The sequence below is a fragment of the Lygodium microphyllum genome, chromosome 9, assembly GCF_053477565.2.
Source record: "Lygodium microphyllum isolate KBCC chromosome 9, Lygodium_microphyllum_v1.1.10, whole genome shotgun sequence".
In the NCBI taxonomy this organism is placed as follows: domain Eukaryota; kingdom Viridiplantae; phylum Streptophyta; class Polypodiopsida; order Schizaeales; family Lygodiaceae; genus Lygodium; species Lygodium microphyllum.
In genome coordinates, this window is record NC_141143.1 from 18,338,167 (window position 1) to 18,350,718 (window position 12,552).

The following is a 12,552-nucleotide window of genomic DNA, read 5'->3' on the forward strand; positions in this document are numbered from 1 at the left end:
CCCAAATGTCGGATCATAATATGGACGATTTTATGGGCGAAGGCGATTTGCCAAATTCGACTATGGAGAAGAAATTGGATCTAATCATGGTGCAACTTCAAGAAGAGCGAAGAGCACATCAAAACTTATAGGCACAATTGGCTGCACTTCAACAATCAAGACGGAGCACAATCTGATGATGTTATTCAACATACTATTGATGCGACACTTGATGTACAAGCTCTTAGGAAAGAGGCCAAGATAAGCAAAAGAAATTTTAAATTTTGCACTTTTAATGGGCAATGTGATGGAAAAATTATTATTGCTTTCATTAGTCATCTTGTCGACTATTTTCATGAAGTGTAATATGTTAAAAAAGATAAACTTAAATGCGTCACTAACCATCTAGTAGATAGAGCATAATTATAGTGGACTGTTGTCTACAAGAGTGTTGATTGTCCCTCTACTTGGGAAGCTTTTCAAAAGAAATTTTTGTAGAATTTCCTTTCACCTCAATTCCATGAGAAAGCTAACAAATAGTGGGATCTCCTACAACAAAGAGATCGTGAATCCATCCTGCAATACACTAACCGTTTCTGGAGTGCCTTACTTCAAGTTTGAATGCTTGAAGATGTTCTTGAGGCGACCCACAAGCACAAGTACATGTCCAATTTTCTTGGTCACTTCTATGCAGAAGTGAATATATTCAAGCAAAAGACATTGGAGGATGCAATTTCTTTAGTGCATGATGGAGAGAATAAAATTCATGGACAAGAAAAGAAACTGCAACAATTTTCGGTTAATGGTAGCTTTGGTACAAAGCAATTCAATTCTAACTTCCGAAGATTCAATCAAAATCACTTTGCTCCTTCTTCTTTTCGTAAACCCTAGACTCGACCTCCTACTTTACCATCAAATATAAATTCAAAGCTTAAGCCTTCCCTCTAGCCAAATCCCAATATACCCAAACTTCTAGCCCTTACTAACAATGTCTCCAAAGCAAAGCCTATGGTTTGCTACAAGTGTCATCAGCCTAGACACTTAGCAACAAGTTGTCAGTCCAATAAGCAAGCTGTTTAAATAAATCACTTGGGAGCAACTGATGACAAGGACCATGAAGATATGCCAGACTTCACTGAAGATGATGATGATATTGGCGATGCTTCACATACTTTACAACGTATGCCAAATCCTCATTCGTTATTAACAATGAAATGCTTTGATCATGGTCAAGAAAAGATTATTTTGCATGATGATGGAAGAACACATGATTTTATTTTCACCAAGTTGGTAAAAGAATTGAATTTACCTACTGTTCCAACTCATTATCACAAAAAGGCTGCATTTTAGGCACTAGATACAATGGTACACAAGAAGCATATGATTTAGAGATCAAAATTGGTGATTATGTTGAGCATGGAAATTTCTTGGTTGTGCCTTTGCAAGCTAATGATATTATTTTAGGAATGCCTTGGCATCACAAATATAATCCTGACATACATTGTTCCACACATTCCATGAAAATTCATTTTAACGGAAACCAAGTCACATTACATGGATTGCACACCTTTGATCAATTTCCACTACTTAGTCATACGCAGGCTAAACATGCATTGAGAAAATGTAGTAAATCATATTTAGTATGGGTGAATGAAATTGAAGCTAAGGAAAATTAGATGCATCGTAGGCATGCATAATTTCTTTCACAATTTAAAGATTGTTTTGCTATTGATTTACCACCTCGTTTACCACCTACACGTCCTAAAGACCATAAAATAGATTTAATCCCAAGTTCTCAACCACCATGTAAAGCACCTTATAGACACAATAGATTGAACAAAAAGAAATCCAAACACAAGTTGAGGAACTGGTGAACCGAGGACTCATTAGGCCCAATAGTTCTCCTTTTGGTGCACATGCCCTATTGGTTAAAAAGAAAACTAATGCCTATAGGATGTGAATTGACTATCGTGCCCTAAAAAAAATCACTGTTAAGAATAGATATCTGATCCCTAGGGGGTAGAAGATCTCATGGATAAACTATAAGGAGCCACTGCTTTTAGCAAGATAGATCTCAAATATGGATATCATCAAGTATGCTTAGATACACCTGACATTTTTAAGAATGCATTTAGAACTTAGTTTGGTCATTATGAATTTCTTGTTATGACTTTCGATTTGACCAATGTACCAGCTACATTTAGTTGTATGATGAATCATATATTTTTGAAGTATCAAAATTGTGTGATTGTTTTCTTTGATGATATTTTGGTTTTCAATAAGGATGAGAATGAGCATTGTGTACATCTATCTTTGGTTTTCAAATTGTTGAAAGAGAATCAATTATATGCTAACCCTGACAAGAGTGAATTTTTGCAAACGTAGATTGAATACTTAGGTCACATTGTTTCTTCTGATGGTATTCATGTTGATCCTAAAAAGATGGAGGCAATTTTGAATTGGCCAATCCCTAAAAATGTACATGAGTTACGTTCTTTCTTAGGCCTTGCCAACTTTTATAGAAAATTTGTGAGAAATTTTTCATTTCTTGCATTGCCTTTGATGAAATTGTTAAAGAAAGGTGTTGTGTATCATTGGTCTGACAACTAGCAAAAGTTTTTTGATTTTTTGAAACATGCTTTAACACTTGCACATGTCTTGCAATTACCTAATTTTAATCGACCATTATTTCTAGTAGTCACTGATGCTAGCAGATCAGGAATAGGCGCTGTCCTCATGCAAGATTCACATCCCATACCCTATTCTAGTTGCAAACTCAAACCTTTTGAGTTGAAGTATTCCACCTATGATAAAGAATTGTTAAATGTAGTTCAAACCTTACGTCAATGGAAACATTATCTGATAGGATCCGAATTTATGATTAAAATTGACCAACAAAGTATTAAACATCTCCTTAGCTAGCCACAAATTTTTGACCATCATATTAAATGGGCCACTTTCAAGCTGATTGGAACAAATTAGTTGCTAATAACTGGATTCCAATTGATTCTTTGTCTTATTTTGATGGATTTATGTTTTATGAGAAAAGATTGTGTGTCACTGTTCAATTTAGATCATTTGTGTTGCACGAAATTCATTGTCCTTCATATCAAGGACATAGAGGTATTATTTCCACTTTAAGAACATTGGTTGAAGAATTTTACTGGCCACAAATGGAATGTGATGTTTCAAACTTTGTTTCTGGGTGTTTCATTTGCTAAAGAGTCAAGCGACACCATGGTAAGCAATATGGTTTGTTAATACCTTTACCAATTCTTGACTGTCCATGGGAACACATTTCAATGGATTTTATAAATTTCGGTTTGCCTAATACACAAGCTAATCATGATAGGATTTGGACTATAGTAGATCGATTTAGTAAACAAGTATATTTTCTACCATGCAAGAAAACATTAACTGCATCTCAAGCTGCACAATTGTTTTTGAAGACTATTTTCAGTAATTATGGTTAGCCAAAATTTATTATTTTTTATCGTGATTCTAAATTTTGTAATAATTTTTGAACTACTTTGTTTGCTAATTTGGGTACTAAGATTGATTTCTCATCTACATTCCATCCTAAAACCAATGGGCAAATAGAAGCTACTAATAGTACAATTCTAGATCTTTTGCGTGCATACACAATTTCAAAACCACAAACATGAGACACACATTTGCATATACTTCAATTTGCATACAATAATACACCACACAAAACTATGCATAAAGCACCTTTTGAAATCATTTATGGACATAGATTGCCTACACCTGTCACATCATTGTCAAACAAAGTTAAAGCTGCTAATGATATTGCCAATATGCATGCTACTATTTTTGCTCAAGTTAAAGATATGATTGCGAAAGCTCAGCAATCATATACTAAACAAGCTAATAAGAAAAGAAAAGCCATGAGTTTCAATTTTGGTGATTATGTATGGTTACACATTGAAAAGAGAAAATTGCAAAGTGTTGAGAAACACCATGTTGTTAAAAGCACCTAGGTTTTATGGATCTTTCATCAAAATACTTCACAAGATCAATGACAATGCATTTAAAATAGAACTACCCAAACATTGGAAGATCCATAATACTTTTCATATCAGTTTGTTATGACTTTTTAGAGGCCAATTACCCGTCCACCCTGTCTATGAAAATCTTCCTTTGTTAGAAGAAGAAATAGAAATCCTTGAATGTGAAACTATTCTAGACACTGACTTTATGACCACTAGAACTGGCCGTAGATATTCTAGATATTTGGTTAACTTTAAAAATCATCATGTTGAAGAGGTCCAATGAATGCATGCCCATGACCTAAGTGCTTACCCCTCACTACTCGCTCCACATTGAGCTAATAGCAATTGAGGACAATTGCTATCCCATCTCGAGGGTATGATGCTAGGAGGCATATTCCATAGTGGATTTCTTGATATTTTTATTTGCTGGGGCTCATACATAAGGTGGATTCCTTGTGCGAGAAGTTGACGGGGACACCTGTCCTTTTCGAGCATTAGATTAATTGAATGTGCACGTGGGTGATTCCACAGCGGGTGATTCCGTAAAATACATGTTAAATTAATAGACATTTACGAGTTTAGAGTGTGCACTTGAATTAAATTAAGGTTAGTACCGAATTCCAACCTATTTAATTATTTTGTAGCTAAAGACTGCTAGATATTCACTTTTGTTGGGTTTTATTTAATTATTTTCTAACAATTGTGAATGCTTCAGTTGATGTGTAGAGCAGGTGTGGTGGTGGCATTGGGTAGCACATTGGGCGATGATGTGAATCCAAATGCCTACAACAAGTTTATCTTCTATGTGGATCACAAACTACTAAAGTGCTTATTAAGTAAACCCGAACTTAGTGGCCAAGTTACAAGATGGATGTTGCTTTTTCAAGAGTTTGATTTTGAAGTAATTACACATGCTGACCGATTACATGTTCTTGCAGACCATATGTCTCGATATTACTAATGATATAGAGAAGGGTGTAGATGATGACTTACCTGATGCTCAATTATTTAAAGTTTCTATCACAATACCATGGTATGATGATATCGCTAATTTTCTTAGTACTGCTAAATATCCACCAACTACAACAAAGCATGAATGTTGTCATAATTTATTGTAGTCATGATCCTATGTTTTGATGTTAGGCTATCTATATAAGTATTTTCCTCATGAGAAAATTTATCGAAGGTGTGTTCGAGAAGATGAGGTACCACATATCTTAATTGCATTACATGATGAACCTTGTGGTGACCATTTTACAGGATATTAGACAGTGAAGAAGGTACTTTTTATTGGTTATTGGTGGCCTACATTATATAAGGATGCATATGAACATTGTAGGAAGTGTGATAAATGTTAATGTATTGGGATATAGACTAAACGCTTTGCAATGCAATTAACCCCTATATTAGCCCTTGTACCTCTTGAGAAGTGGGGCATTGATCTTGTCGAACCAATTAATACACCTACACGATATCATTCTAATAGGTATATTTTGGTATGTACTGATTATCTAACTAAATGGGCGGAAGCTAAAGCACTCAAGACTGATTGGGGCAAGGATGTCACTTTATTTCTTTGCGAGAATATTATTACTTGCTTTGGCTGTCCACTAGAATTGGTTAGTGATCATGGATCTCACTTTTTGAATAGTTTACTTTTGAAATTGATGGATCTTTATAAAATTAAACATTGAAAGTCTACCCCTTATTATCCTCGTGCCAACGATGTTGTTGAAGTTACTAATTGTATTGTGATGATAATTTTAACCAAGATAGTAGTTGAGAATAGACGTGATTGGGATGAGCATTTACCAGAAGCACTTTGGGTGTATTGGACTGCTTACAAGGTAACAACTAATAATACACATTGTAATTCAATTTATGGGACTGCGGCTATATTTCCTATTGAATTGGAATTTTCTACTTTGCGTGTTGCATTATCTAATTGCCTTGGTGAGCGGGAATCTCTTAATAATCACTTGTGTAAGTTAGTGAAGCTTGATGAAGATCGTATGTTTGCTTTACAAGGTATCGAAGCCTGTTATAAATGGTAAAAATCCTAGCATGATTGATGCTTGAAGTTTAAGGACTTCTAGAAGAATGATTTAGTTTTGTTGTATGATAGTCGTTACTATAAATTTCTTGGGAAACTTTGTATTCGATGGTTAGGTCCATTTCAAGTTAAAGAGGTTTATGATAATGGTTCTGTGAAAATTCAAGATTTAGAGGTAGCGCATGAATCTTTTCGAGTCAATGGTCTTTGCTCGAAACCTTTTACGAATTAATTGAGAAGTTTGAGTTTTTTTTCCTTGTTCATTTTGGTGTTTTATTTTTCTTTGTTGGGGGAAAATTTTTTAATGGGATGCAAGTATGGAGATTCTCTAGATGGATGCTCTTACTCCTCGCCTTGACACTGATATTCTTGATCTTGCTCATGCTGGCCCTTATAGTATTCTATGATTTTAGATGCATGATATGTTTTCATATCCTTCATAGGGTGATGCCTGTTGTGGTACATCTTTTGTGGTTATCTTTTGTTTACAATACCATCCTCGGTTTCATTGTTCGCCTTGTTAGCAGCATCTTTATGTGTGTGCCCAGGTATTGTTTTGGCAGTGTCGCACTTAGTTTTTACATTATGGTACCACTGCCATGCATGAAGCTATTGTGTACACTTATCAATGCCACGACTATGATAATGCATTTTCTCCTAAGCGTGTCATTGCCCAGTATAGGGTGGATCGAAAGGAGTAGGAGTTTACTCACTATTAGACTATTGTTTATCATTTGACTCCCCTTTATCTTGATCTCGAGAGTTGGACCATAGCTGTCGATATGCTCGAATTACATTTGTACTCACATGGACTTGATTGAGGGTAGTACCTTAGGAAATCTGCATGTGGCACCCATGCCACCTTACAGTTTGGTAGCTAATGCTCCACTCCATGAGATGATGGAGAATTCTAGTGATGCACCTAACAATGCTTTTGATATGTTTGATGTAAGGGCACTAGGGATTCTTCAGGATCACCATGCATAGTTGACTACTTAGATGATTTTGGGTTACATTTGTTGTTTGTTTTAGAGGATTTATGGGAATGTGATGATTTTTGTTTTCTTAGTTTGCTTAATTTTTGTTCTGATTTATATGAATTAAAAAAAACCTAATAACAATAAAATAAAACAAAACAAAACAAAATATTTGAAAGTTATTTTCTTTTAATGTGTGGTTTCCTCTATTTTTCATCTCTTCACACATTAGCTTAGTTAACTTTCACTTAGTTAGGTAGTTAGATGCACACGCGGTTGAGTTTACCTTTCAGTGTAGGTTTTCTTTTTAATTGACTTTCGGAGCCACAAAGTTATGACACACTATTACAAGGTGTTTCCTTACCTTATTTTGTTTTCAATTTTTTGTTATTGCACTTTCCTTTTTTAGTAGTTTCGTTTTGTTATGATAAGAATGTTTACTTATGAGTGTTAGATTCTAAAGCGAGGGGATTTTTGACTCATGCATGATTGTGTATTTTCCCGTTTGAACTGGCTGATTAGAAATGCACTAGAGTATATCCCCTATGGATTTGTTTCATTTCTTGCTTGGATTTGCTGAGCAACAAATAATCTCTCCGTTAAATTTTGAATGGTTTGTCTGTGATGAAGGTACTTCTCTAGAGCCTTGTGAGATTAGCCTAGATGTTAGTTGACTGGTTAGCATAGCTCTCTTGATTCAGTGTCTCAAGGTGGATTGTTGAGCTAAAATATTTGTAGTCTCAATGCTGAATAGTGACCACGTAAGTACTGTTAAAAAAAAAACTCAAAATATACTTAACCTAATACACTCAAGACTTAAAAAATAATTTTAAAAATCCATGAAAAGAAAAAAATAATGAAAGAAAAAAAATATATCTCAAAAGAAGATATACATTGCATCCATGTAGGCTATAGGGATTTCCTTGATGGGTGCCCTACATTCGATCCCTTGCATCTCTTTGTGTGGGACCTTTTGAGCATGGCTAAAAAAAAATTTAAAAAAAAAACCTCTAATAAAAGGAGATAGAGGTGTAATATTAATTATATTATATATTGTAACCAGTTAGTAGCTAGACACATTGTCTCTTATTTCATGGAGGGTTGGCAGTTCTGCTGCCCTAGAGACTCTATCTTGTGGAGCATCCTACATTAGTTTTACTGAGGTCTAGTGTTGGTCTTGCAATAGTAAGCAAAGTCTTTGTCATGGATATTTGGAAGGAGAGTAGTGTAGCACTTCTTTGCTTCGAGATGTTTTTTGTTTCTTAGCAGCTCTTATGGTTTCTTTTTGGTTGGATTCTTGCTTGAAAATTGCAATGTCATGATGTTAATGGATAGAGTGGTTTCAGAATTGGTTTTATTACCACATTAAGTTAGTTCTTCATTGTAGAAGGAATAGATTATTATTTGTTAGAATATACCAATCTCCTTTGTGTTCCTTGCAGGATGGCTACAGGTGTAGCTATGCTCATCGTGGGGACGCTCACGGCTTTGGAGGGAGAGAGTAAATTTTTTTCACACATCTTAGTCATGAGCTTTGGAAGCTTTCTTGGATGATGTTGTTGAAGCCGTTCTTGAAGACTAGAGTCAAATTCCCTTTGTTAGTTCACACGTAAGCTCACTCAAGCTAGTGAGGGAGGAATGATAGCTGCTTATTTTGAGCCATTTTTACACTATTTTTATGCAAACTATAGAGTTTTGACTCTGTATTACACACTATTTTCTATAAAAATTAATAAAATTAAGATTGTAAAGTTGTATTTGGATTGTGCTAAGGTGGAATTAGAAGTAGAGAGTCGAGATATTTTAGACGCAAAAAAACATATTACTAGAAAGCGGATGTAAGAAAGGAGGTTTAGTAAAAAACCTTAGACATTTTAGAGACGCAGAAAATCAGATATAATTTAGCATGCATACATAGCATTTGGGTTGAGAAGTTGTGGGGAGACAGGGACACAATAGGTCCAAAGATGTGGAAAAGGTGTCAAGGAAACTAGTTCAAATGGAAAAACTCTCAATTTTAAAAAAGGGCTCACACTAAGAACTTGAGAGTGAGAGGAGGAGGGGGAGGGGGGAGAGCTGTCATGTGAAGGAGAAGTCGAAGGGAAGAAGATAACAAGAAAACATGTGTCATCATTCTTGAGTGTTTGGGACAAATTGCTACAGACTTTGACCGTGAAATTAGCATCATTTGGTTGCATTTGATTCTCTCTTCTATCTCCTCCATTCTCATATCATTCTTGGAGAGTATTCTTGAGTGTAGTGAGAGTAATTTTCTACAAGATTAAGAGGAGATTACTGCATATTAGTGGGAAAAGATGAAGATTAAGAAATTTGAATATTTCCAAGAGTGAAGGGAGAGGAGGAGCAAGCATTAGCCCCGTAAATACGGTGGAATATCTTGACTTATCTTCTTAATCGGGTATGTTCGTTTTCATTAAAATTTGAATGAAAATTTGATAGAATGAATGATTTGTGGTTGAATATATTAGGTTTTTGATCTTTGAGTGTTAAATAAATGGAAATAATTCAAGTTCTTGCATAGATTCCATTGAAATCGTAGAGAAATGGTCAAAAATAGACTAAAAACTGTGTTTTAAAGCTATAATTAAGGAAAATTAAGAGTTTTGGATAATATTAATAATAAATGAATCAAAACAGAGTCAGGGTACATGAAAATGAATATAAAAATGAAGTTTTATAACCTGGAGATGAATCTAGTAAAAGTTTCATGTATTTTAGTACAAAAATGATAGTTTTTTAAAGTATCATTAGTAAAAATTAAGGACATTAATGGAAGATTAAGATCAATACCTAGAAATAAAGATGAATTAGATTAAGATGGATTCATCTCTCAAATTTTAGCTGAAATGGACATTTCAAGTTAGAGTTATTAAAATTTCAAGGGTAACACTAGTAATGTTTAGGTATTTTTGAGAAATAATTAGTGAATATTAAGAATAAATGAAAGAATTTATGGACACAAATTGGTATAAAAACTACATTCATCATGACAAATGTTTGGTTAATAGGGTTTGATGTGTTATCATCGGATATACTTTTTATAAAAAAAATTTGAGAAGTAATAAAGAAAAATTAATAGATTTTGATAATGAAGGAATTAGAAGGAAATTGAAAAGATACTATAGCATTTTCTGTTCAGAACATGCTCTGAAAGTTTAATGGATAATGGATTTTATTTATGCACACTTTCTTTGTAAAACACCATTCAAGGCTGAAACAGTAATTAGTGAGTATTAATGATTGTATTAAAGTATTAACAAAAGTTAAGAATGAATAAAGAGTTTTTGAGTTATTTATTTCTTTGATTAAAGTTTTGAGAACATTGGAGTTTGTATACTATGGGTTGTAGTTCAAATTGGAAAGGTTGAATAGTAATGTTTAAGGAATTGCAAGTTAGCAAACAAGGTTATTAAATAGTTGATGGTTGGACTACTAAGAGAAATAATAATGTGACTTTTATGCTGGTAATTTGAGGATAAAGAAGACATAAATATCCACCTCAAAACCTTAATTACTCCAGTACATAGAGGCAGAGTATAGAGGTGTTGAAATTGGAGTATGTGAGGTAGCTTGGTTACACAAGCTACTTAGTGATTTGGGGATGCAAGTGGACAATAAGGTTATTATCTATTATGATAACCTTAGTAGTATTCAATTAGCTATAAACTAGAATATCATGCATGGACAAAATGCATAGAGGTTCATTACCATTTCATTTGAGAGCGGGTTTTGGGAGGTGATATTGACTTGGTTTATATCAACATAGGGGATCAAGTTTCTAACATTTTAACCAAGGCCTTAGGAGCTGAGAAGCTTCAACGCTTTAGGACTATGCCTGGAGTTAATGAGCTTATACTGAGCTCGAGGGGGAATATTGAGATGTTGAGCTCTACATAAGCTAGCATCCACTATGTGCCTTGGTGATGTGGCATGATATTATTCACTAACGTATTAACTTGCATGAGAATACACGAGTGATTATACAACTAAACTATACCCACGCAATCCATCCTTGTTTATGGTACATTAATTGTGCCACCTCTTCTTTTCTTAATAGATTCACACTTAGTGATTGTGTGTATATACGTTATGGTACTCTCATATTAGTCTTTTATCATGTTGTAGACTTAGTTATTTTTTATGGAAAAAGAAGAAAGAAGAAGAAGAAGAAGAATTCAACCCTACCTTTGTGTGTGCTCAAGTCTCCATTGCTTGTGTGTGTGTGTGTGCTCTTAGTCTCTTTACCTCTCTTTCCTCTTGTCTGTTTTCATATATCCTATCCATTTTCTCACTTTGTGAGCCTCCATAATCTATGGTATGCACTCCCAACAGGGGGTCACTTTGGAATGGTGTGAGATCATTCTCAAGTTAAACCCCCTTCCTTTATGTGTCTTCATTTTGGAGAGGAACATTGTTTGTGACTCCAAATCAAAAAATTGAAGGATAAGGGCATGGCCTCTGTAGGTCTCTTTCCTCTCTCTCCTCTCTCTCCTCTATGTACTCTCTTCTCTTCTCTTCTATGTTCTTCTAGTCTCTTCCCTCTCTTCTCCACTCTCTTCTCTCTCTTGCCCCTCTCTTCTCTCTTCTCTCTTCTCTCTTTTCCCTACTCTCTCTCTCTTCTCGGTACTCCCTGTCTTCTCTCTCCTTCTACTCTCTACTATCTTCTCTTCTCTTACCCTTCTCCCTCTCTTCTCTCTCATTCTCCTCTCTCCTCTCTCCTCTCATTGCTCCCTTTCATCTCTTCCTACTCATTTTTTCATTTTATTAAATACATATAGAATTATTTAATTTATAATTATTATTCTCTATTTTTCATCTCATGTCTTCTCTCTCTATGTTTTTTTCCTTTCTCTTCTCTCTATTCCCTCTCTTCACATTCCTCTCTCTACTATACTTTCTATTTTATTTCTACTCTCTACTCCCTCTATGCTAGATCTCTCTGCTTTACTCTCTCTATCTTCTCTCTCTACTCTCTTTTCTGTTTTTATCCTCTCTCTCTTCTCTCCTCTCTCATCGCTTTCCCTTACTCCTCTATACTAATTCTCTTCCTCTCTCTACTCTTTACTTTTTCTCTTCTCTCTACAATTTCTCTCCTCTCCTCTCTCTACTTTCTCTCTCCTCTCTTGCTACTTGCCTCTCTATACTCCCTCTACTCTCTTTTCTCTCTAATTTGTCTCTCATTTTTATCTTATTCTTCTCTCTCCTCTCTCCTCTCTCTCTCTCTCTCCTTCCTCTCTCTTGTCTCTACTAGAATTTGTATCTACTATCTACTCTCTTTTGTCTCTTCTCTCTCTACTATACTTTCTCTTTGCTTTTACTCATATCAAACAAATATTTACTTGTTTGTTAAACTTATTAAATAAATAATAAAAATTTATTTAATATTAGACTTATAATTTAAAATTTTTCGATCTACATACTCGAGTAGGCTCAAAGGTATAAACATTGATGTGCACAATGACAAGCTACTTGCCCAAAACACTCTCCTAACTAGTTCAATCACCTTATA